Below are 27,695 nucleotides of genomic sequence, written 5' to 3' on the forward strand. Positions count from 1 at the left end.
AAGATGATATTTAGAAAATCATAAAAAATACTAAACCAACAGGACCCAAGCTTTTTACTGCTTCTTTTAGTAGAGTTACAGTTTGTTTACCACTGAACACAAATTTTTCTGCTCTTCGACCTTGGCGCATGAAATTAATGAGGCGTGAAAATGGCTCAAAATTAGACATTTTGACCTTTGACCTCCATTTTCTTCTTGCGCCAACGAGCACCCATCAATTTTGCATTTGCATTTGATTCTAAATAATTAGTTTATCCATTTCAACTTGCTTTTTTCGTGGGTGCTTAATGGCAATGAGTTTAAAGCCACAGAAAACAGCACGAGGGCGCTTTTCACTAATATTTTAAACTTGATTATTACGATGCGCCAATGGTAACCCAACAATTTTTTTTTCATCATTGTAATGATACCCATAGAAGGATTCAAAAACTCTTTTCTTTTCACTGGGCCAACGTTGGCGCACAATTTTCTAGTGGCTACTAATTGGTAATCCATTTAACGATGTTTATGGGGCCAAAATTTCAATAATTTTTTTCAGACAAACGAAATGAGCGAGGAAGCTAAAATTTTGGGGGTAGTTTCTTGGACTGATGATGCATCATCTTATTTTTTTAAAAGAAAATCCATGACGCACTTGAATCACAAAGTCCCATTTCGGTCCCATTCTTACTGACAATGGCTGATAATATACATAACTTTTGTTACCAGTGTGTTATTATTTTTGGAGAAAAATGCAAAAATTTTCACAAATTTATCAAGGGGTGTAGCACCACCTTAAGAGTAACACCATGCTAAATTAATACCACTAGGGTATACACATGCGTAGAAGGGCAGATTGTCCGCACTCTGGCTACAAAAATGTACGCTACCATGCTTACAGCACTCTCAACTTAAGACGAGACACAGTATAGTTTTATGTGACCAATTTTAAAAGCATACATTGCCACTTACTGTGAATGCCCAGCAGGGTGTCAGTTAGCCACCCGTCCACCTGTTATTTTGGAGAGGCAGTTTGCTCCCTGGACAGGCAAAATTATTAAATTAATGCTTTTGACTTAATGCTAAATTCTAAAAATAATGCTTGAATAAGTTCTGTGAACTTAAAAAGATCAAACTAAATAAATTGAGGCTTACCAACAGCTATTTGAGTTTGAAATTTGGAATTGAATCAATTGAATTGGATGACTGAGAACATTCATCAATAGTTATTTGAACTGACTGAACTCCCAGAAGAGGCAAAGTTCTCAAAACAAGATCAAACTAATAAATTGAGGCTATATAGCAATAGCTGTACCCCCCTGAATAGGCAAAGGTCTTGTTATGTTTCCAGGGTCAAATTTTGGACAGGCAGTTTTGCTAGAAATGAGCTAAGACCCTGATGACCAAGTATGACCCTTTGCATTGCCATCTCTAAACAGGGTTCTAGTTGCAAAGTGTTGCTTGCTTGTATGCCTGTCATATGCATGCATTAATGACCGTGCAAGCCATAACATCTAATTTGGGCGTAAGTCTCACGCCCTCTGCTTACCTATCCAAATATAACAATTTAGCTTACATTGTATTTTGACCAAATTATTTCATGCAACCTTATTTTATTGTACAATTTTGATGAAATTAAATTGTAAAAAAGCTTTTTCTGCCCCAACTACTTGCTTTGAAAACAATCCTGAAGAAATTATTAAGATCTCATGCTTTGCTTATATTTGCTCAAAAGTAAACTACCTGTATCCTGGGAATTTTTATAAACTTGTTTATTTATGTTATAATACTTCTGATATAAATATGTTAAATGAAATTTATTATGTAGACAACAATCCATTTATACTAAAGAAGTGACAACTAAAAGACCTAATGTAGAGGATATGTAATGTTAGCTCTAATATTGCAATTATCAACCCTCAATTTATGTAAAATAAATAAAAATAAAGGATGTACTGAAAATGTTTTATATTCTTTGTGTACAATCCCATAAAATATGTAGATCTTTATAGGCAAAGAGCCAAATTGGTTTGATCTTTTGACTGAGAATCGATGCAGGTCGATCCTTGTTATTTATGAAATCAATTAATTGACTGTTCATACATACTCATGATATAACGATGTTTCTGATTGGATTTGGGCCCTTTTTGCTGGTCATGACCAGTCCGCAGGGCATAAACAAGCTGCGTCACGCAGCGTTGGAAACCCAATTAACACGATCCACGATTTGCTAGTGTTGCGTACAAGCGCATGTCACCGCGCCTATCTCACGCGGAGCGCAAAAGATAACGCGTATCACACGTTGACTCCCGGCTGTTGACCTCATGAGCCGAGCTGCTTCCTGCAAGTAGGCCTACTCATTTTCTTCCAATTTATGAAGGAAAACGGTATGGAAATGTTATTTAAACTTGTAAACCCTTATTATTTTCATCTGTATTGAATTGCTAAGAATGTTGGGTATGTATGAACGGGGTTCATTCATAGGATTTTGGGCATGATCGCTGTTTATGCCCTCAATCTTATGAATGAACCCCTAATTAATTGTGATAACATGAATCTTTGCATGTAATGATATTGACTAATACAAATTTACCATGTAATTATTTGATAGTTCATTAAATAACAAGCATCGAAGCAACATCACAGGTTGATCAAAAGATTGAAAAAATTTGGCTCTGGTGCTGTACTCATATTTTTAGTAACGTCTCACCACTACATGTATAATACTAGTGGCATCTTCAGCCTGGCAACCCATCACATTTGATCACATAATAATTAGAATACATGTAGTGATGAGATTTCTTGTATCATGCTTTAGTGATGAGGGAGAAGCTCTTACATGGGGGATATATGTGGGGAACACTTGCTATTTTTAGGGATTGCAGAAACATCTGAATCTAAGGTCAAGTGCAGCTGGTTTGAGTCGAAATTGATGTTGAAATAGGTTTGAAATCAGGATGGAAAATTGGTTGATTTTGCCTCCCCTGAAATTCACTTTGCCTCCCCAATGCTCCCCTCTGAACAAGAATTCCTGGCGCTGCCACTGCATGCCCATAGTCAGGATGTATTGGGGAGGGGTGTTGTGGGTTGGTGGTGTGCAAAGCTTCCAAATGTGATTACTTTTTGGAAATAATCTGCTAGCATTTTAGTGGACTTTCAGTTTTCTTAAAAACATTTTTACTCATGTTGAATTTTTCATCCAAATTATGACCTTTTTGGGCATATTTTAACATTGTTCACAAAAGAATATACATTTTGGTAGGTTGCACCACTTGGATACTGGCCTGGAATATGGTATTTTTGGGATGCTTCAGTGAGCCCTACAAATAAACAATTTGCTGTCTGTTTCACATAATGATCTATCATCTTTGAAACGGATGACAATGTGTCCATGCCCATTGAAATCTACATCAAGCAATATGTTCACCAGCTATATTTTTGAGTTCATTTGTCAAAACAAAATGAAAAACTTTTTCTTTCTGCTGACAGTTTCGTTAGAAACATTCTGGCTTTCTCAAAGCATTGATGATGTTATTGATCCTCATTGACGGGATGTTTTGATTTTCCCGGAAGTGTTACTTCAGCCTCCAGTGTTGAGCAGAGGATCACATATGTGACCGTCCACGACGAAACGCTCGTAAAGTCGGCCCCTGGTCATATTTGTTTTCTTCCGTGTTTAGAAAATATATATCATAATCTTTACAATGATATATGATTTGACTTCAAACGATATCCAGAAGCGGAGTTATGGCTTGTTAAACTTTGGTCCTTCAGTAAAAGGGTACATTATTTTGGTGTTACATTATTTCTCTTTTTCCACATTACTGGTATTACATATCAAATGGTCATAATTGGCAGCCACTTCAAATCATCCCCAAGTCAACGAGGTTCAGGAATGTCCTTTCATTGTTAATTGTTGGTTAACCCACAACTTGAATAGGATTTAGCCAAAGCAAACAAAGACTAAAGCTATTTACTAATTCTATACATAAGTATAAGCCTGTTATCCTCTTCAACAATAGGATTAAAGATTAGTGTTTGACTGGACTAAAATGAGAAACATGTAGGACAAACATTAGGTACATATGAATACAACCTTTATGCACATTTTGCACTGTAACTCGAAATACAATTTGCCGACTTTACGAGCGGTTTGTGATGGACTTAAAAAGAAAGTGTTCTTGTTGTTCATGGTTTTCCTGACAAATGAACTAAAAATAGCTGGTTCATTAACAGACCTGATGAACCTCTTCAACAGGCCTGCTCATCAATCAATATTTTCACCACATCGCCCATGTGTTTGAGGGCATACCCACATCACTATGCATGTCAGGATATCAGTCAATAATATTTTTAATATTGCTAGATTTTTTCAAATACCGTAAAAACTTGATAGTTGGCATATATGTGCTTACTATCAAGCACTTTTGAAAACATGAAATTGTACCAAAGTCTGACGCTTTACCAACTGAACTAATGGGGTTGAGACACACATTTGAAGATTTACTTGTTGGTATAACTATCGATGATTTGCTCAAAACCCTTAACATTTTTGTGGATGGGGCTCTTCATTTTTGCATGTTTTAAAAGCGCTCAATAGTAAGCACATATGCTATCAAGTTTTTATGGTAGTAAGCAAATAAGTGTTCTGTTAATGTTACACAGTAAATATTGTATTGATGTTATTTATTTCATGAGATAATTTATAATAAATCACAATTTATATTTCAATGGAGTGATATATTTGTGTTTATTGTTGCTTGGTTATAGTACATTTATTGCCAGAAAATGACAAATTTCCTGAAGTTTATTCAGAGGGAAATTTGAAGACATTGTTTTGTATTGTATCTTTAAAAGTAATGATGATAAATACATAAAAGTATACATTTTCAGAAAGGAACTGATGGACGGAATCCAAGTAGCATGGCAGATTTCTGAAAAAATTATCAGTGCCAAATTTGATTTTCCATTCCAATTTTCACCACCATAACAACTTGTAATTGATCCAAATCGATGAAATTGCATATTTATGTTCTAAAGACACAAAACTAGAAACAGTTTTTTGTTTCTGAAATTCTGAATGAGAACATTTTAAAATAAAAATGCAGTGAATATAATGATCGCAACCACTGTATAACCCAAGAACCGCAAAATTCTAGTTTGAATTTTGTACAAACTTTTCAATTTATTTTAAGGGCTCGGATAGCAACATTTTCACATACTTTTGTGGGTCCTGAGAGCACATCAGACATCTCGAATAGCATTATGAATACGAGGAATGTCCTGATACCAAATAATTTTTGATTTTTTGAAATTTGAGATACAATAAAAATTTTAGGGCAAATTATTTAACAGTCCTCAAAGTAAACTTTATAAATCTAATGATATGTACTTGAAAGTATCAATTGAAAATTTTGACCTTTCATATTGAAGAAATACATTTTTTTCCCAATGTGTTTTTGGGAAAAAATCTTCAATACAAAAGGTCAAAATTTTCATATGATGGACGACTTCATCCCAGCTACATACACTTTAAGTACATAACATTAGATTTTATACAATTTACTTTGAGGGCTGTTAAATTTCAAAAATATAAATTTATAATCATTTGCCATAAAATTTGTATTATATAGCGAATTTCAAAAAATCTAAATCATTTGATATCATCAGGACATTCCTCGTATTCAAAATGCAGTTCGATATGTATTCAAAATGCAGTTCGATATGTTTGATGTGCTCTCAGGTCCGGTCCCACAAAAATACTGTGCAAAGGTGAGTGACCCGCCCTTAAAAAGGCTTAGGGGAACACACTTGTGTCAAATGAGGTGAATCCAAGGTAATCTAGCAACTTCAATCACACAAATTGCACAACAAACAATTCCATATTTTGTTAAAGACAATTCATTGTCATAATTCTAAGATTTATTAAATTCATTGTTAAAATCATAAGATTTCTTAGTTAAATACAGAGTCAACTAAAAGCCTTAGACCTATTCAATTCATATCTTAAATGTGACACGACCTAATCCATGGGGGCCAAACAAATTAAAGGAGGCATTTTTGAAAACTGAGTTACTATAATTATTACCTGATTTAAACATTAGGCTATCATATACTGAAAACATGCACCAACCGTCTAGCATAATTGGTTCTTAAGTTATAAAGGTTTGTGATGTGTATTTTATTATGTAGTTTATTGTTTTTTACTCCATATTTTCATACCTGCCAACATTGAAAACCTAGAAAACAGTCCATGGCGAACGGAGGGCGCGAAGCGCCCGTAGTATTACCTCTGAACATGACTGATAGGACACTGATATGATGCACAATACAAAGTTGAAAATTCAGAAGAAAAAAATCTAAGTTTTTGGTGACTTTGGAGAACCACTAGACGTATTCTGAAGTGCTAGGATCATTCACAGTTAATTTGAAAATAATTGGAAAAAAGTTACAAAAATATTACAGATTATAAATGCATGGAAAACCAATGCATGTATAATATATGTGATAGAAGAAGAGGTAAACATTAGTTAGTGGTTTGCATATTAAGGATAACAAACTGTAATTTTTTTGTAACTTTTTTTCAAATTAACTGTGAATGATCCTAGCACTTCAGAATAGGTCCAGTGGTTCTCCAAAGTCGCCGAAAACTTTGGAAAAGAAATAAAATAAAAAATAAAAAAAATTTTTCCCCAGAAAATCGGAGTACTCTGATTTTCGGGGTTTAAAACTCGGGAAATCGGAGTGACTCCGCGAAAATCGGAGTAGTTGGCAGGTATGTATTTTTGCCTTTTATCAATTTCAAATTTGCTGCCTTTGGCCCCCATGGACCAGATCATGTCACAAATTGTTTGAATCCTCTCCACGCGGGGGTTGACTGAAGATGATTTTTTTTTAATTAAAAAATTTCAGAATTGTAAATTTTCATGACCACATTTGGAATCAGTATGAAAAATGCATTAAAATGAGTACAAACGAGCTTATATTGGTTCAGTGGTTCTTAAGATAGCTCTTGATATTTTGAGAAAATATCTCTGGAACTTTTTGTGGTGAAGCCTACGGCTAGCATGCAGAGCATTAATACCCATGCTCAGGATAGGAAGTGTGTAGAAAACAAGGCGACAACTCTCTAGTCTGAAGGTTCCCTAGTCTGAAGGCTCCTTAGTCCGAAGGTTCGCTAGTCCGAACACATAATTTACCATTCGCTAGTCCAAATTCTGAAACAGGTTTGCTAGTCCGAATAATAAATATGGTTCTCTAGTCCGAATATACAATAAGGCTCGCTAACCTAAACCCTAACCCTTATTCTATATTCGAACCTTCGGATTAGTGAACTTAATTTGGTTTTCGGACTAGCGACCCTTCGGATTAGCGAACCTTTGGACTAGCGACCCTTCGAACTAGAGAGAAGTCACAGAAAACAAACAGTAACTAACTTATTCATGCAATACAAGGGGAAGCACAATGTGAAACAAGACATTTCAGTAGTGGCTCATATCAGGATACTCAAGCAGAAGCACTGGCATCACGGTAGCTGCTGGGCAGCTGGGGGATGGCACACACTGAAGAAAATTGGCCATTAAGGCCATCCCTTAATGCAGTTACAGACCTGTTTCTGTGTACTTCTTCAGCTAAAATGTGGGTGAATACGTATATTGTTATCTGAAAACAGATGACGACTTACATTGGCCATGCAGCCACCTGTACATGTATATGAAATGTTTATACCGTAAAAACTCAATAGTTAGCATAATTATGTGCTTACTTTCGAGCACTTTTAAAACATGCAAACATGAAGTGCCCCATCCACAAAAGTGCAAAGGGTTTTGAGCAAATCATCGATACATGTAGTTATATACGAACAAGTAGACCTGCAAATGTGTACCCCAACCCCATTTGCTCTGATGGTAGAGCGCCAGACTTCAGTACAATTTCATGTTTTCAAAAGCACTCGATAGTAACATATGCTAACTATCCAGTTTTTACGGTATTTCATTGAGGTGTAGGAATACGTGAAATTGGATTCATCAATAAATAAAAAAACATATTTCACACATTTGTCTGTGGTAGTGGTGTTGCTTGCCCACGAAAAGCGCAAAATTAATGTGCCGAAAAGAATTCCACATTTACAATATATGAATGTACAGTAGTACTGTATTCGTTCCTTTAACCACCCAGGGCGCTTAACAGTCATAGGGGGTGCTTATTTTTATATACTGTTAACATAATTGCATATGCAAAAAAAGCTCGTAAATATTGGTCATTGCAAGTATGGATCATGTGTAGTTGAATCTTGCACATAATGGAGAATCACGTGTAGTTTTATTTTGCACATAATCATGGAGGATCATGTGTAAAGTCACTGGGTGGGCGCTTATAGGGGTATGAGTGGTTAATGGAATGAATACGGTAATTGTTAATCGGTCAAAAAGCACCAATAAACACTTCATTCCCGCTTTTAAGTATAAACAAAAAATCAGCCTCACATACATATGTAACACTTTGTCGCCTGGTTCACTTAATGTTGTAATGCTATTAACATACACAAATATGTTGTTACATTACAAATTACATTGATTGTCCATGCAGTCATCTGTATATAAAACCTAAACATTTATACACAGATTGGTCCGCAAAATTGGCCTACGGTATTTCAAAAATATGCTGTATGTAAAATAAATATTTAGTTTATACTCAATTTTACCTGATATTCCTTTTAAATAATCAGGCTGATAATTGTTACATCTTAATATATAACCATGTATACATAAAGTTTATAAATCCACTAGAAAAATATTCATACTGTTCACACAGAGAGGATTTCTTACCTTCCCAGAATTCTTTGCATCATGATGATGCATCACCTCATTTTATCAAAAGACACTCCCAATACTTTGAAAATAGACTGGCTAAACATGGGTTGATGGTCAAGAAATAAACATACTTTGCAAGATTTGGATGTGCTCTGAGGTACATACATTTCGTCATTATCAACCAATGTTGCACCAGATAGCAAATTAGTACAGAATATTGAAATGGAAGAAATGCATTATGGGAAGTGTATGATATCTTCTATGCTGTACACCTGTTTACACCTACAAGACAGGTGATACAATATGTACACAATTTGTGCTTTCAACCAAATAAATATAATTCAAAACCACTTAAATGTCCAATATATACACTCTCTTTGGTCTACCATTGCTCAATAAGGGTACATGTACATTATTCAAATAAGGCTGAGATAAAAATTTTGGGCTATCCTCCACAGTTGAAATCCAAACACCCCCTATGGATGACATGACTTAAAATCTCCCACACATGGGGTGTAGATTTCAAATGGAGCCACCCATTCAGGTAACCTTATTTGAAATTCACACTCCGTGTGTGGAAGAATAATTTCATGTCTTCCATAGAATTTTAACTGGAGTAGCCCAATGTCAAAAGATTCAATGTAAGTTTTTTACAGCAGTTTTGAGCCCTTAAAACTGCTGTTTGGTTGAAAGTTGAATTCTGAATTCTGATTACCAAATAACATGTGATTTATTCGAAACAAAAGAATTTGAGCACCTTTTTTGCTAGTAACTCAAAATCAATAATTAATATTAGTGACATTACATGTGGACTCATTGTCCTGTGCATTCAATTTTGGCATTTTGGAGCAAGCATAAAATGTGCTAATGATAAATGTTTGATTTTATCATTAGTCAGTAGAATATGATAAAAATACACTTTACAAAAATAAGCCTCATTTTGGTGCCTTCTATACATAAGTCAATTGGAGTTTGACACATCATATATATAACTATAGAGGCCGTCAGCCTCAGTGGGTACAAATGATTTGTGTGTTCATGCGTCAGACACTACGCGCAGGGCACAGCTTGCCACGCAGCGGTTATCGCGCATTAACGCGGTGATTTGGCTGTTCACGCATGGAGATCGAACGACCATCACAGCGTGTACCCACAAGATGGCGGCATATGACATCACGCTGATGGCCTCTATATTGTATTGGGGTCAGCTATTGTCAGCACCCTGAACCTTCTACATACAGCATTGACACTTCCTCTAATACCGACAGAATTCTGTGCTGTTGCAATGGTTCCAGCCAGCCAGTAAGGATCCAATTGCATCTCATTACCTATAATAATCTTGTAAAAATTCTTGGGGTCAGCACTCTCACCTGTCTACAGCTGTGGCACTACAGGTAAATTCTTGGCCAATATCAAACATTATGAACGCAGTGGCCCTGTGATAAACATACGCGCACATAGCACGGTACAGAAGAAAGCATACACACGCCTTACATTGCATTGCGTACATGCTTAGTATGCTACATGGATGCAACGCAAATGTTCCAGCTTGGCCAAGAATGACTTAATTTACCTGTAATACTGATAGAATTCGGTTTTGTTGTGACAGTAATCATTATATTTTTGACCTGAGTGTGCAGATGCAAGTTGGGAGTTTTGAGACGTTCCAACTGTTGTTGAGTTGGTGTTCTTTGCTTGAAGACGCATGTACTGGCAGTGGTATGTCCTTTGTGAATGGGGACAGAATTGAATATAGAGTACAGCATAAAACATGAGTAAAATTCTGGACTTGAACAACATAATCTGATATTTAATTTAATCATATCAGTCCTGATGAACTCATTCAAAGAGCATATTATGTCTCCCCATTCACAAAGGACATACCACTGACTATACAGGTGTTTTCAAACAAAGAACACCAACTCAAAAATTGGAATATCTTGAAACTCCCAACTTCCCACTTTACGCTCATTTCATGGGAGCAGGTCACTTACGAGTGCAAGAAAGTTGTATGAGAAATAGCTGCCTTTTGTAATTTAAAATATGTAGCACTGCTAAGGTGTTCAGTTTGAAAGCTGTACGTGTGACTTGATATGCTTCCAGGAGCTCAACCTCAAAACTGAAGACTGATGACAATGGGATAAACATGGTCAGTTCTGACTTCTTGGATTCATCTGCAAATGCAATTTCAAATTCTAACATCAGGCAGCTATATTAATTGCACCATGGAAATATAGATTTCCATGATTGCACATACAGCTTTCTTTCAATCACATGATGAGGTCCAACTGGCTGTCAGTGAGGATCCAACTGGCTGCCAGTGATGATCCAACTGACTGCCAGTGATGATCCAACTGACTGCCAGTGAAGATCCAACTGGCTGCGGTGAGGATCCAACTCCATCGATAATACTGGGGTCCTCTAATGTCAGCATCATGACCCATCGACAGCATTGATACTAAAAATTATAGAATTTTGTGTTGTTGTAACAGATCCAACTGGTGGCCAGTGAGGATCGTTCTGCATCTCCTTATCTATAATCTTGTACACATTCTTGGGTCGTTTCTTACAACGGAGAGAATTGATGAATGAACGGAAGGCTTGGCTGTCTACTACGCATGTCTGAAAGATAGAACATAGGAAACAGATTTCATGATAAGGAATGTTTTTAATCGCCCCCGACTCAGACTCGGTCAAAAATATATATACAGGCTTCTGTTTCATTAATAATAATAATAATAATAAAACAGCCAGTGGTGATGCCACTGGGATGCCACTAGGGGGAATGGGGGGAATGGGGAAATGGCACCTGCCAGTCAGAATTCTTGCCTCCTGTTTCCCCAGTAAAAACCCAAAATTACCAAAAATTTCCACTTTTTGCCGCAATTTTGCGCAAAATTTGTTGATTTTGCCCCCCCCCAAAAAATTCCTTTTCGCCGTCACTGAAAACAGCATTTATCCATGCTTTCTGGATTATTGCATCCCTCAAAGCCCGTAAGGGCAGTGCAAGTTGACCTCAATGCTGAGTGTGACAAACAAGAGGCCCAGCTCGTCTGGTACAAGGGACCACCATTTTACATGCATGACTCTCTGAACCACAGTGGTGTCTGCACGTTTAGGGTCACAATGAGTGGGATAGAGGAGAAATGGGAAAGCTTCTGACCGATAGCCTAGCGCACCAAACTACATCACCACCCTCTAGCACTATGCACGTCACACATGAAATATTTTCACTAACGCATTCTTCCAACACATGCCTTTCAAATATAATCAACTGGACTCACAGGTCAATGACCTTTTTGCTGCCAGATCATCATCATGCAGATGGACTGAAGATGCACCCATAGCCCCTCAAAATAAAAGTGAGTCCAATTGATAAATTTTATGATTCCAATCTAATGTTCTGGTCAACCTTCATAAAGGTATGCTACTAATTAATACCCACCTCCAACAAAAAACGAAATAAGGAAATTGCCAGCAATGATGGCTCCGATGATCAACGTATAATGCATGTGATCGATAGCAATCTGCACAAGCTCCATAAAACTGGTGAGGAACCCCCATGGCACTGGGAAAAACATCATGAATGCTGTAGCAGCTGCTAGACCAAGCATGGAACACAGGAATATAACTAGAAAGAAAAAAACCATAAAAAATAACATTAGATTAATCATAGTCAACAAGGAATATTTTAACCAAACATCCCAGCAAAACATTCAGAAAATGTTAGAAAAGATTGCCAGGAAACTGTTGGGTAATACATGTGTAAAAGGGTGTATACGGATTTAAAAAAGGATTCAAAAAATATTTTTAGAACAAAATATATTATATAAGAGTTGACAATATTTTTTGCAAACATATTTTACCCGGGAGTGGCACCATAAGAGATGCCAGTGGTTGATAACAAAATTCTGAAATGGTTGAAAATTTACTTTTGTGTATACTTTAATTGCACATAAACATCTGAGCAAAATTTCCTGAAGTTTGTTATATACTGAGTGATGCAGTAATCCTGCTCGAATGAGTCCTCCATTCAGAAAAGCATCAGAATGTCTGCTGCAAAAAAATCTGTTTTTGTCAAATGTAAGCAAACTAATAGTAGAACATTTGCAAAGGATTTTCAATTATTATTATTATTATTATTTGGAGGGGGAACTGAAAAATAACTAACTTAACATTGATATCACCAGGAAAAGAATCATCTCTTTGTCTTTCACATTAGTTGATTGATATTATAACAAAGTCAGGTTACATTCACTGCTAAAATATATGAAGGATATAGGATACACATGTATGTACAGGGTGAGTCAAAAAAAGTGCAATGGAACAAAGAATCGATAATTATGCAAGAGTCAAGTTGAACTTTCCCATTATTGAAATTTTTTATAAATGCCACACTCAATAGTCACCTTCTGTGAAAATATGAAGTGAATCACGACTACCGTTTGATTTTTATGAGTCCTTTTGCTGCGATACCCAATTTCATTATTTGTCCACGAGGTACCATGTATTTTGAATGAGAGCACACAATGCACGATAAAGGCACCCGGTCTGAAACTAACTTTAACTTAAATAAGATTGATTTTTGCGTTATTTTAATTTCTGTTTTCTTTTCAAACAAATTTTCTAACATTACTTTAAGTCCTTCATACCTCACTCGACTCCAACTCAAGTTTCTTTTTTAATCCCAATATGTCCAACTTGCTGGATTTATGCCCATTTCATTTTGACATTTGAAAAACCCGCCTACAAATTTGTATGTTTTTGATAGAGAACAAGCATCTTCAAAGTAAAGGTAAAATGAAAATAACAACAAATAATGTTTCTTCTCCTTTAACTAGACCAAGGGCAATAACACTTTGGGTGCTCCTTTTTATTTCAATGCCAATGAGGTTAAGAAAATGGCAGTTGTTCCAAATGTACCTTACACTGAGTGCGCTGACATTCAAATTTTAGATGTCTCTTGGACAAACATTAAAATTGGGTATCGCTATAAAATGTTTCATAAAAACAAATAACCCAGGAGCACCAGGTGATGTTAGAGTTTAAAAATATGATTTTTTGCTATTTTTAGTTGATAGTATTTTTTGGATACCTTATTACCTCTAGAATGTCCCCTGAAAGGGAGACCATTAAAAAAATACACACAGCTCATGTTACAGGGGGTCAAATTAGGGTTTGTACAGTAAAGTATAGGAAATCAAAGCTGTTTTTGATTTTGACTGCATTTATTTATTATGCAGTTTACTATGACAAATTTGGTTTTAAAAGAAAGATATTCATGTAAATTAATTTTTCAAAAATAAAAACTTAAAATTTGTGTATGGTTTTCATGTAATTAATCACATAAAATTGATTAGTCGAACACTGCCCTCGTAGGCTAATTGCTGCCAATGAGCTATCGCAGCCTGTCATCATGACATGCTGCATATAGCTATTATCACACGGTGGTGGGCAAATTTGCCAAATTATATGGCACTGGTTAAATTGCATGATTTGAATGTTCTAGTTGGAGTAGATCCACTTAAAAGAAGTTAAACTCAAAGTTATAAGATTCAAGCTGCCGCTGATAGACACGTCAAGCATGATAACATGATTATTACAACCTGACGGTGTGGTGTTTGTGACTGCTTGTATCAACTGTCATGACTAAGCTTAGGCTTGTTCCAGTGCCAGTGGTTCTGTCTTCTGAGACTGAAGGTATATGAATTCTTGGTAAGTTGCATTTTATCTATGAAGTTTTGACTTTCACTTTAGAAAGCATATCATGGTACATGAATGTAAATTCCACTTTACTATGAGCATATACCTGTACGGTACCGTACATGATATTTTAATGGTAATATAAATAATTTATGTGATATTGATATTTATTGTCATGATTGTTATTATCATGTATCAAATGACTGGTTTGATCAGTTGAGTTACTGGTACCATTCATGCATTAATACGTAATCAATTTTGCTTCAAGACAAGTTAGTTGCACAGGCAAATATTCAAGCTGACCAGTGTTAAATATTAAATTCGGGATTAAATTATTCTTTATCACTTAGGCCCTATCAGTCAATGTGTTTACGTTAGCGTCGGTCGACTCAGCAGGATCCATAAGTTTGGACGTAATGCTAAGTGTAAAAGGCCTGTATAAAAATCTGCAAAAAAAGTGCAATATTGTCACAGAGATCTGCAGGAATATCTAGGTCTATGTCCCAAGTCTATTCTAGACTCTCTATTGTCTTTTTTCCCAATTGATGTATTTTATTGGGAATTTCGACTTGTATACATGACATGTGAAATGTGGTCATTTATGGGCATTTCCACGGTAACACGTGTTACACTTTAGCGCATCCACGCTTACTTTCCATCCTCTGGTTGTAATATAGTAAAATTTAATAATACAACAATGGTGCGAAAGCCGTAACCAACCAAAACAAAATCATAGCAACCGCATTGACCCTCTTTATTTCTGGCGGCAAAAAAGTTTATTGCTGAACAATAAACTCAATAAACGTTATTTAAACTTAAACACAATTTTGAAAATTTCAGACGTATATCACCAAGATTATCAAAAGCCGCTGCAAGGTCAAGGGAGTGAAAATATCACCAAGTTTATCAAAAGCCGCTGCAAAGTCAAGGGAGTCGCCATGCAGAAATATAGATTTGCAAGATACTTTTTTTTTGCCAGTTCACATGAATTTCTAACAAGTTTTCTATTCCCTGTTTCTAACTTTATACTTTAATACAGAGATGTGATTTTCAGAAATTTTCCTGATTTCATGAAATTTTATTAAAAATTTATTGTTTTCAGGAAATTTTACCCTGCACGATAGAAATTAGAATGAGACAGCTCATTTTTTCAGGAAATTTCAAAGCATATCAGGAAATTTTGACCATGTACTGTATCACATCTCTGTATTTATTTTATTTTACAATTTTACAATAATTAATCCAAGTCATGATAAAAATGATATGTTGATAAAAATGATATTCATAAATTATGACCACATTTGCATGAATTGCCAATATCAGTTGCGTTTGTCTGCAACTCAACCCAATTCACCACATTTTCAAGTTTAATTAAGGAAAAAAAATAAACTTTATCGAGACACTGCATGATATTAATTATTTTCATATTTTGTTACAATTAATCTGATTATAAATAATAAACTGATAACCATTAATGTGTTACAATTAACATGATTATAACCTTATTTCCATTGATTTGTTACAATTAACATGATAATAACCTTATGACCATTCATTTGTTACAATTAACATGATTCTATTTATAACCATTCATTTGTTTTGAGTCCAAGGGAGCATGATTGTTCACTATTAAATATCACAACCTAACTGCATCAAACTCAAGGTAAGTAGAACTGTTAATTTCTTTTAAAAAGTCTGTTTACTTTTATGTAAAAATATTTCACTTGTTTTCATATTAAAAGAAATATTTTATGAATTATAATTTGTTATTGCATGGGGCTTGCTACACAAATTAAGTTGGGTTTTGACTACCTTGCTGCCATACCTTTAGCAGCATGCAATAGGCCTGGCATTTTCGGGTAATTTTGTGCCCGGTACCTGGCGCATTTTTTTTCGGGCGGGTAACTGGTACCGAAATTGCAACAAAAAAAAAAAAAAGTTTTAAAGTTATTTATTTTTTTTGTTTGGAGTGTCCCTGGACCTAAATAAATGCTAGGATCATTCATGGTTGATTAAAAAAAAAAAAAAAATTGTAGGCCTACCCATTATTTTTTTTGAATAAATTTGTACTCATTTCATAATGAATTCAAAATGCATTGAATTTGTATGCATTTTGAAATCATTAATAACTTGTATAGTGATTCTGAACAGTCCACTTCTGATGAAAACACTTAGTTAAACACCTCGGTATTGTGCTGACAAACAGTTCAACTCTTGACTGCAAACATTTCAATGTCCTGTAATGAGATTGATTTTTGGTCTAGCAGTTCTTTGTGCAGCATTTGGATTGAATTTCATTAGTCATTTCTCTTAGCAAGCTTCCCAGAGGAGAATTTTCTATTGCAGGCTGACATTTATATTACCTTTATGTCCCTGATATGCACAAAATGCATCAATTGGATATTTTGCGCTAAAAGTTGTGACCTGATTAAAAGTTTGTTTTATAAATCATTGTAAAAGACGGGTGATTTTGTGGTATTCAGCTCTCTCTCTCTGTACTTCCTATCATTTTGTAGTTCTACACACTAAAAAGTATATAGATTGATGGATATCGTGCACTAGAGTTTATCACCAGATGTCTGCCGATGCTCCTATTTCACAACAACTTTGCGTGGTAATATCTGTACGCAGCACGCCTGCGTAGCATAGCAAAACACTGGCATCAGCAGACATCCAGGGATAAAGTCTGAACATATCAAAAGTTGATTTTGGACAAATTCATTGTTTATGTTGTAGCAATTATTTTGAAGTTGAAGTACTTTTTGCTCTATAGGGCCTAAACCACTTTAGTTTCCTCAGTGGGAATTCACTGGGGTGATTTGCCCACAGAAACATTTAAAAGTACTTTTGCTCCTATAGGGCCTAAACCACTTCAGTTTCCTCAGTGGGAATTCACACTAATATTATTATATTATTTGATTTGTAAATTATAAGATGTTTGTAGCAAAGACAAACCTATAATATTTCAGGTCATTTCATCATGGCAGTTGGCAATGGTAGGCTAATGTCTTGCATGATACAGTTGTGCACACATTGTTTTTCACTTGTCCATTTCACTGCCAAGATTAAATGAAATGGAGTATAACATGACTCATGAGTAAAACTAGATTGTTTGTGTCTTTTCAGATCAATGAAATGGCTCTACGAATGAATGCATTGATGAACAGATTATATCGACTACTACTAGCAAGTGTCATTTTGGAAATAATAATTAAGTAATTCAAGATTAAGAACTTGCAGAATGTATGTTACATTAAGGGAAAGGGGATACTAGATAAGGTGACAGGTGACATCATGCGCACACATCATGGCAATTTCCACTGTTCTTTGCCCAGCATTATGCGTATGCATCATACTTTGATCAAGGTCCATTTCATATCTAGTACAAAAATGTAGGCATACAAGAAAGCCATTTTAAACATCAATATTATTCCAATTGCCCTGGTTGATATACACTGATGTCACCTCATCTATACATTTATGACCATTAATTGTTATTGGGCTGTTAAAATGTAGTAAAGCTAGTCTTAGAGATACTGTCCAATAGTTCTTACAAAACAATGGGACAGCATTGATTTAGTATATTTAGTAAGACCACACTAAGGCATTTAATTTTTCCAACTTGTCAAAGCGATATATGTAGTATACCATTTGATATGTTAAATACAAAATTATACATTGCTAAGGAGCAACTTAAAATGTGTGTTGAACAGCACTTTCACTTTTCAGTAAAGTTATTATGGTTCAACATAATTAAGCCATACTTTAAATAAGATTCTTAAACACTTGAGAACGTTCCTGCAATCTTATTGGTTCTTACCTGTGTGATATGACACGATATCACACGGGTCAGCGCGTGCATTGACGCGATACGCGTACTCGCTATTTGAACCAATCGGAGGCGCATAACAACAACGGGACTGATCGATTTTAAGCCCTAGGTAATTCCTTGCAAAATGTAGGATTTAATTTCATTAATATTTGTAATAGGGGGCCTACTTGTAATGATATTTTTATTTGAATTGAAGTGTTTAAGAATGAGAATAAAAGTATTGTTTTTAGCAGCTATGTCGTGCATCTATCGTCTCATATAACGGGCGACATCATTATTTTTTTGGCGTAAAACAACTCGGCTTCGCCTCGTTGTTTTACTTAAAATAATGATGTCGCCCGTGTATATGAGACGATAGATGCACTCAAGGGGCTAAAAACAATACCCTTATTCTCTAATTCACACCTGTGGCTGAGATCAATCCTGTGGTAAGCAGACTCAAAGCAGATACAAAATAATTAATAAAAAACATGTTGACAATGCATATCGTGTAAGATTGCCAAGTAGAATGATAATGCAAGATTTTTCAATATATGTCAATCAAGTCGCAAAGACTCTCAATGTAATACACAGTGGCTGCCTGTGCTTGTGGCTCAAAGTGAAGCAGGTGCATATGGTGGGATCATTTTAGACTGAAAATAAGGGTAATGTGCAAGTCTGGGGTGCCCTGCAGTTTCACTCACCCTGAGCCTATAGGAGTTACGCCATTGTAATACGCTCATGTACAAATAACGCATCCATTGACACATATTTTATGCTATATATGGTGTTTTTTTTTTTTTTTTGAAAAACGATTTGTTTAAACAAGATATAATTGTGATATTTGAATTTCTTGTGTGATTTCCTTTCATTTGATACCCATATTGACATACTTTCGATGAAATTCAGATTTGACCCCCTGGGGGTCCGTGTGAATATTTTGGGGGTCTCCCGGTCGGTGCTTAAAATACTTGCCATGGACCATCCAAATTGATGGTGCAACTAAAAATAGCATTAAGAATTCAAAAAAAGTACTCTGTGCTCCCTGGTTAAAAACAGTAAATGCTAATTTCTTGATTTTTTCACACAAGGTCACTGATGGATATATAAGATTCAACTCGGTTCTTAGATTCTTTTCTCTATTGCACTTTTTTGCTGAACCATGAAATGGTATCAGCCTATATGAGTGAATGTTACTAGCTTACTTACTTACTAGCTTACTAACTGACTAACCATTTGGTCTGAAATGGACATATCTCTAAATGCCACGAAGGTATGACCCCATGAGTGGTGTCATATGAAAGAGGAAAACATAAAGAATATAATAAAAATATTTCCAAACGTCAGAGGTCATCCTGGGGTCACAGGGGTCAAAAAAGGTCATTTTAACCGGAAATGCTCCGATTGAGCTCAAATTTAAATGCAATGATCCTTATGACATTCTAAGCATGTTTAAAACATTTAAACATTTATTTAAGGTCATTAAGGGGTCATAAAGGGGTCAAAGGTCAAGGTTTTCAAAATGCTCCAATTGAGCTGAAATTTAAATGCAATGATCCTTATGACATTGTAAACATTTAAAAAATATTTTAAAATTCATTTAAGGTCATTAAGGGGTCATAAAGGGGTCAAAGGTCAAGTTTTTCAAAATGCTCCAATCGAGCTGAAATTTATATGCAATGATCCTTATGACATTCTAAACATTTTAAAAACATTTTAAGATTCATTTAAGGTCATTAAGGGGTCATAAAGGGGTCAAAGGTCAAGTTTTCCAAAATGCTCCGATTGAGCTGAAATTTAAACGCAATGATCCTTATGACATTCTAAACATGTTTAAAATATTTTAAAATTCATTTAAGGTCATTAAGGGGCAATAAAGGGGTCAAATGTCAAGTTTTCAAAATGCTTCAATTGATCTGAAAATTAAATGCAACTAGAGCGGTCCTCGGCTTTCGCGGTTCTCGGCATTCGCGGTTCTCGGTAGTGTGGGTTGGTCCGTATGTGACGTTTCTGTTCAGAACCTTGTGTGACCCTTCCCCCAGAAAAAAATCATCCGCCACCACTGGTTATAACAAGGGCCTTGTAAATGCAACTGGTGAGACAGAGCCTCGAATGACGTTTGTGTTTTCAGTCTGATTTCAGTTCCCTAACAGGTACAAAGTTTACGCATTATCATTAGGCCTACCAAGTATTGTATGTCCTATAATCTCTTATGTATGACATGGATCTTTACCATGATTGTGCAAGCCAAAAAAATATAATTTCAATACCCCAAACATGCGTTAAAAAAAGACCATGTTTTTCACATGCAACCTCAAGTTTAGACATATAATTTAATTTTCCCTAAACCCTCATGCACGGGAAAAATCATGCCGCCACCATTGGTTATGACAAGGGCCTTTTAGGGTGCACACCAGTAAATAACCCCCACTGACTTTCTGTACAGACATGGGCCGGAAAACAACTCAGTTCTTCAAAACTTCCCTTTCTGCAAGCAGAAGGTCAGATGACGACATCCATTGTAAAAATTAATATATGGATTTCAGGATTTTTTTTCCAGAAATATTGTAAAAAGTTCAACCTATAACCCATACAGCTAACGCCACCTCACAAACAGCTTGGTGTTTCTGAAATGTAACACATTTTGAAAGTCGTCATAAAAAGTCGGATCCTGCTAAATTTACACAGACAATCTAATTTACAGGCCTAAATGATGATTAAATATGAATCAGGGCCTAATAGTTGCCTTTTAAGCCTTTTCTAATGTATTACATTAAGTCATATTGCACATTTCCTCGTTTCAAATACTGTTTTTTTCCCTTCCAGGGTGTAGCTAGACTTCTCCGTACTCCACTTGCCAATTGTGCTTCTGGCTATTGCATTTAAGCTTAAAACTCTGATTATTATTTGTGCACAATTGATAGATTTTCACATCTAATCTTTTCAGTCACCGTCGCCCTCTGTTTGTTAGCTTCCCAAGTGGACTACTGACTTTGGATTGCGGATAACTTTTTAACACGGGATTGTATGGAGAGTTAGGCCAATTTCTGGCCTAACTAAAATTGGTCATGATGTAATGCATCTTTAAATGAATCTGGCTTGTGATTGGTCCCCCAGATATCGTTATTGATTGAACAAATTCATCAGGATCGGTAGAGTAAACTAGTAAACCAGAGTTCGTAATATCTGATCCAAGAAAATGCACTTACTGTGTACGTTTCAACAACCACTGTTGTCTTTGTCAACACTTGATGAGGAGTGACTGCAATCTACTGACAACCAACGCTAGAGGATATGTAAAATCAGGCGGTTTTTGGCGATTTTAGCCATTAAGCCCCCCACCGCATAAATCTGAAAGCCCCTCTGAGCCCCCCTCCTGGAGACGCTTATTGCAAAATCAATGGAGAGAAACTATACTACCTTGTTTCTTAATAAAATGTAACGGGTACATCAGGCAACTATGAGAGCCAAAAAGGCCTCAAATTGAGCAAAGAAAGACATTAATTTTCACGTGCATTTCAACCAAGACGCTTCATTAGTGGTGTTACCCTTAATGTCATATTATCATGACCGTTTTATTTTGTTTTATGTTAAGGGCTGGGGTATGAACGTTTGGACAGTATTTATTGTGGGACATTAGAGCACATCAGACATATCGAATTGCATTCTGAATACTAAGAATGTCCTGATATCAAATAATTTTGATTTTTGAAATTAGCAATGTAATACACATTTTATGACAAATCATTAAAATTGATATTTTTGATATATAACAGTCCTCGAAGTAAATTTTATAAATTTAATGATACATTCTTTAAGTATATGTAGCTGGGAGGAAAGGCCGACGATCAATTGAAAATTTTGACCCTTAGTATTGAAGATATGGATTTCCCCAAAAAATAGGTCTTTTTGGGAAATAAAATCCATATCTTCAATATGAAAGGTCAAAATTTTCAATTGATCGTCGGCTTTTCCTCCCAGCTACATACACTTTAAGAATATGTCATTAGATTTATAAAATTTACTTCGAGGACTGTTATATATCAAAAATTTGAAAAATATCAAATTTTAATAATTTGTCATAAAATTTGCATTATATCGTGAATTTCAAAAATGAAAATTATTTGATATGAGAAAGACATTCTTCGATTCAGAATGCAATTCGATATGTCTGATGTGCTCTCATTTCCACAAAAAATACTGTCGAAACGCTCAAAACGCTCATTCCAGATCCCTTAAGTATATGTCATATTACATGTTTCACATTTGTACGATTTTAAATAATTTTTATCATGTTTATAGGACATGCTCTGTTATATTTTTATATCCTCTTTTCATTCTTGAAAAGATAGATCATGCTTTTTATTTCACCCATTGGGTATTTCTTTATTAATTTGTGTTTATATGGCGATTTCAGGTGGGATAATAACTCCTGGATGACGTAAGCATAATGTTGATAGATTTAAATATCATTATAAATAGGCACTTAATAATAATGATATTGAAATAAATTGATAACAAGTTTACTTTACAAGTGACTAACTTTGGAATTTAGAGTGCTCAAACCCATTACAGGTGAGCTATAGAAACAAATTCAAAGTATAGACCTCTGGCAAGGCAACCGTTACTTAAAGTTTCACGGAATACCCTCACTTACGATCATTGGGTAAACCGATCATCAGACGGATAGTTTGTCATGATTTCAAATTTACAGAAATGTTTATACGAGTATATACATTCTGTGTATAACAGAGCATGTCCTATAAACATGATAAAGAATTATTTAAAATCGTACAAATGTGAAACATGTAATATGACATATGAAATAAATTGATAAATAGATAAATTAATAGATAAATAAATAAAAGATATATAAGCCTAGATAAATAATAAATAAATGATAAACTAGGAGTAAATTGCAAACATTAAATATCTTAGAGCAAATGAGCATTTAATAAGTTTTTATGACAAATATTTTGCCCCTTCTTGTATGCGTTTTATCATTATTTTATCTTTTACTAATTTTTTTTTGGGACATGCTCGCTTATTTATTTTTTATGTGTTCCTCTTATCATTTGTGAAGTATTTCTTTATTTTTGTTTTAGTACAAGTGATCACTGAGTATGTTTAACTGTGGAAATATCGGTAGATAAGGTGTTTTTATTTCACCCTTGAGTATTATTTATAAGTGTATCAACATACATTTCACATGTCATGATTTTTCATTGTTTTATTTTAAAGCAATTCTTTATTGGGGTGCATGCTCTCATATATTAGGTGTTTTTTTTTCATGTTCCTCTTGTCATTCTTGATAGATGGCTGTTTATTTATGTCGTGTTAAGTATTTTTTTAATTTTTGGTCGAAGTGTATAATTATCATCAGACACATGTCACATTTTATGTATGATTTTGCATTATTTAATTTCAAATTATATAATTTTTTAAACGTACTAACGTAGTTCTTTATTTTTGTTTCTGTGAATATCATCCGAAAAGTAGGCCTCCTGCACATTATGATTTTGCCTTGCTTTATTTAACTCTTTACTGGGGTGCATGCTCTCTGCTGGTTTTTTTCATGTTCCTCTTATCATTATTGACAAGATAGCACCTGCTGTTCGCTGTTTATTTATTTCGCCCTTAATTATTTCTTTACTTGTGTTTTTAGATTTTGAAGTTTATATCATGATAGCACACGCTATGTTTTTATACCAACCGCGTTTTCTTTTTGAAAACAGTTCTTGTTTCAAATCCTGGTCCGCAATGTCAACATTCAGTTCGTTCATAAAATATGGCTATTTATTTATGTCGTGTTAAGTAGTTCTTTATTTTTTGCTCGAAGTGTATAAATATCATCAGACACCTGTCACATTTTTATGTATGATTGTTCATTATCTAATCTTAAAATATATAATTCTTTAAACTTCTTTCTTTTTTCTGTTTCAGTGAATATCATCCGAAAAGTAGGCCTCTACACATTATGATTTTCCTTGTTTTATTTAAACTCTTTATTGAGGTACATGCTCCTCTTATCGTTATTGACAAGTCATCACATGCTGTACGCTGTTTATTTATTTCGCCCTCATTTTCTTTACTTTTGTTTTTAGTTCTTTAGTTCTTTATTTTTTGTTTTTGTGAATATCATCCGAAAAGTAGGCCTTCTGCACATTATGATTTTTCCTTGCTTTATTTAACTTTACTGGGGTGCATGCTCTCTGCTGGTTTTTTTCATGTTCCTCTTATCATTATTGACAAGATAGCACCTGCTGTCGCTGTTTATTTATTTCGCCTAAATTATTTCTTTACTTTTGTTTTTAGATTTTGAAGTTGATATCATGATATCACACGCTATGTTTTATACCAACCGCATTGTCTGGTTAAAGACAGTTCTTGTTTTAAATCCTGAATACAATGTCAACATTCAGTTCGTTCACCTCACAATGCGGTGCGATGTTATATAACTGTATATATTGCAGGGTTGCCAAACCCGCGATGTAATAGGCCTAGGTCAATAGGATGAGTTTTGAAGATTTTCCTCGCGACAATTTCCTGTCCTATAGACACCAATTGATGGTTAAGAAAAATATTGCATGACTTCTCAACATTGGCTTACGCGACTTCTGGTAGTTATTTATCTCATAGAAACCAACGGTTGATAAAAAAAATATTGGGCGACTTTTCAATGATTTGACCCGCGGTTTGCCCTCATTTGTTTGGCAACCGTGGTCTGTGTTAAATGAATATATTTCGGTAAGAAAATAATTATCATAGACCATGTAGACAGAACGGACAATAGTCATAGGCGCTCTCCTCCATTTTGAGAAATATACTTTTACACACACACTACATTTACCTTAAAGTTTTACCTTTTAGTGGGTTAAGCCAAACCTAAGTGGATGAAATATAAATCAACACTTCTGGCACTGATTGGTTTCCGTAGTTGTTATATGGAATACTGAGCTGTCTGTAGCTACAAAATTGTCTGCAAATCGGCTTTTGCCGGGCCTCTCTTTTCGGGCGTTTTTCTCATTAAATTAGGGTCCCGTTCAAATAAAAAATAAACTGGTGTCTAGATGTAATCACAGTTAACACACCAGGAAAATTATAGAATATACAACAACCTAGTTACACCTGTAGACTGCGAACAAACATGCACCTGGCCAGACCTGGCCGTAAAACAAAGTGTTCTCCCTACGGATACCCTTAAGGGTCACACAATGATGACAGTGGTATAGGCCTACCACAATATACTGCCGAAGCCACATGGTTCAGCTATGGTGCGGTTATCGCTCTTGTTTTACTCACCCTGTACTATCAAAGGTTTTACACAATGAATTGTTATAATTTGTCAAGTTTGAACCGTTTCACTTGCTTTAAAATTTTAAGCTCCTTACATTTACTTATACACAAAAGGAATATATTAGTGTGTTGTTATTTTCACGGTAGTAACTTGGAACGGAAAACCTTGAAAATGCAGCACAAAAATATCCACTTTTACAGTGTCTGTGCATCTTTCACAAGTCAAGACTGTAGCAATTTTTCATGAAAAATGTAATTTTGCCTCATTGTCTATTATAAAGCCAATTTGCCAACTTTAATAAAAGTGTTTCATAGAGATTTAAAATGTTCAGTCTATTAACAATTATTGGAAGTGCTATCTTACCAAATTGGGTGATTCCTTGAATTATTCTTTGGTGATTACTGAATTAACTAAAATACCTCAATTTAGACAATACTGGGTGCTTTTAAGGGATCTAAAATGAGCGTTTATTATGCGTTTCGACAGTATTTTTTTGTATGCGACATGAGAGCACCTCAAACCTATCGAATTGCATTCTGAATCTGAAGCATGTCTTTCTGATATCAAATAATTTTCATTTTTGAAAGTCACAATATAATACAAATTTTATGACAAATTATAAAAATGTGATATTTTTCAAATGTTTGATATATAACAGTCCTCGAAGTAAATTACATAAATCTAATGATATATTCTTAAAGTGTATGTAGCAGGGAGGAAAAGCCGACGGTCAATTGAAAATTTTGACCTTTCATATTGAAGATATGGATTTTTTCCCAAAAGACCTAATTTTTTTGGTGTTTTGGGAAAAAAAAAATCCATATCTTCAATACGAAAAAGGTCAAAATTTTCAATTGATCGTCGGCTTTTCATCCCACCTACATACACTTTAAGTATAAATCATCAGATTTATAAAGTTCACTTCAAGTACTGTTAAATATCAAAAATATCAATTTTTAATGATTTGCCATAAAATGTGTATTAAATTGCAATTTCAAAAATCAAAATTATTTGATATCAGAATGACATTCTTCGTATTCAGAATGCAATCGATATGTCTGATAATGCTCTAATGTCCCAAAATAAATACCGTCCCAAACGTTCATACCCCAGCCCTTAATGAACACCTTATAAATCAGGCAACTGAATTATTAAGAGACACAAAATGTTGTAGTTTGGCAGGCTGATATTTATTGCTCCTTAACACTGATTTGGCAACACTGATGATGCATGACAGGAGAGATGTTTTTTTTGGCTGGGAGTATAATTTAACATTTCAACACGTATATATGACAAGTTTATATGTAGGACAAATTCATGTATCGCAATTTCATGGAACTTTAATGCAATGTGATACAGCAGCATGTAGAAAGTATCATTGTCACACAACCCTGGATGATTATCAAAGACACTTAAAGGGGGTATTCTTCACTTTATGAATGTCTCAATGGTTGTAATTCACACCAGGAATTCACAACAACATTCCTATAATAAATGTCAATGCCTCCGCAATTCATATAAATAATTATACCGAGTATACTGAGGATATTATTGTCAGTTGATACAGTTTATTTTACTCAATTTCACACAAAATGTGCAAATAAAAGGAGGGGGGGACTTTTAAAAGGGACATTAAGAGATTTTGACAAATTACAAATTTTGTACAATTTGATGGTGATTTTAATAGGGCCTACATATATACATTTCAAAAGCTAAATTTGAGGAAAAATCATTTTATGCCTTTCAAGACCATTGTTTGGATCTCACAATATTGCAATTATACATTTTATTGGGTTTAATTGTGTGGCTTTATAATGAAGGATGCTTGTATTCACTGTATTAATGGACCTGTTGCTTTCATAACCACTAAAACGAACTCTAAAAAGGCTTTTTCCCCATCATTTTCAAGTCCATATACCTCTGGACATTTTCATTTGTCACTTCATATTAACCTTGGGATATTTACCTAGTAATGGAGCACATAATGAAGTGAAAATAAATACTTTTGAAACATTTCTGTCAATCACATTTCTGTCAACCACCGGTACAAAATCTGAGAAATGTGCCTTTAAAACAGTTGGGTGGTATGTAC

General features: G+C 34.8%; 1 pseudogene; it reads right to left on the reverse strand.

The window, feature by feature from the left end:
* Positions 1-11,209: 11,209 nt before the first annotated feature.
* Positions 11,210-27,695, reverse strand: part of LOC140167582 (polyamine-transporting ATPase 13A3-like) — a 99,351-nt pseudogene continuing 82,865 nt past the window's right edge.

This window comes from Amphiura filiformis, chromosome 13 (assembly GCF_039555335.1).
Source record: "Amphiura filiformis chromosome 13, Afil_fr2py, whole genome shotgun sequence".
Taxonomy (NCBI): domain Eukaryota; kingdom Metazoa; phylum Echinodermata; class Ophiuroidea; order Amphilepidida; family Amphiuridae; genus Amphiura; species Amphiura filiformis.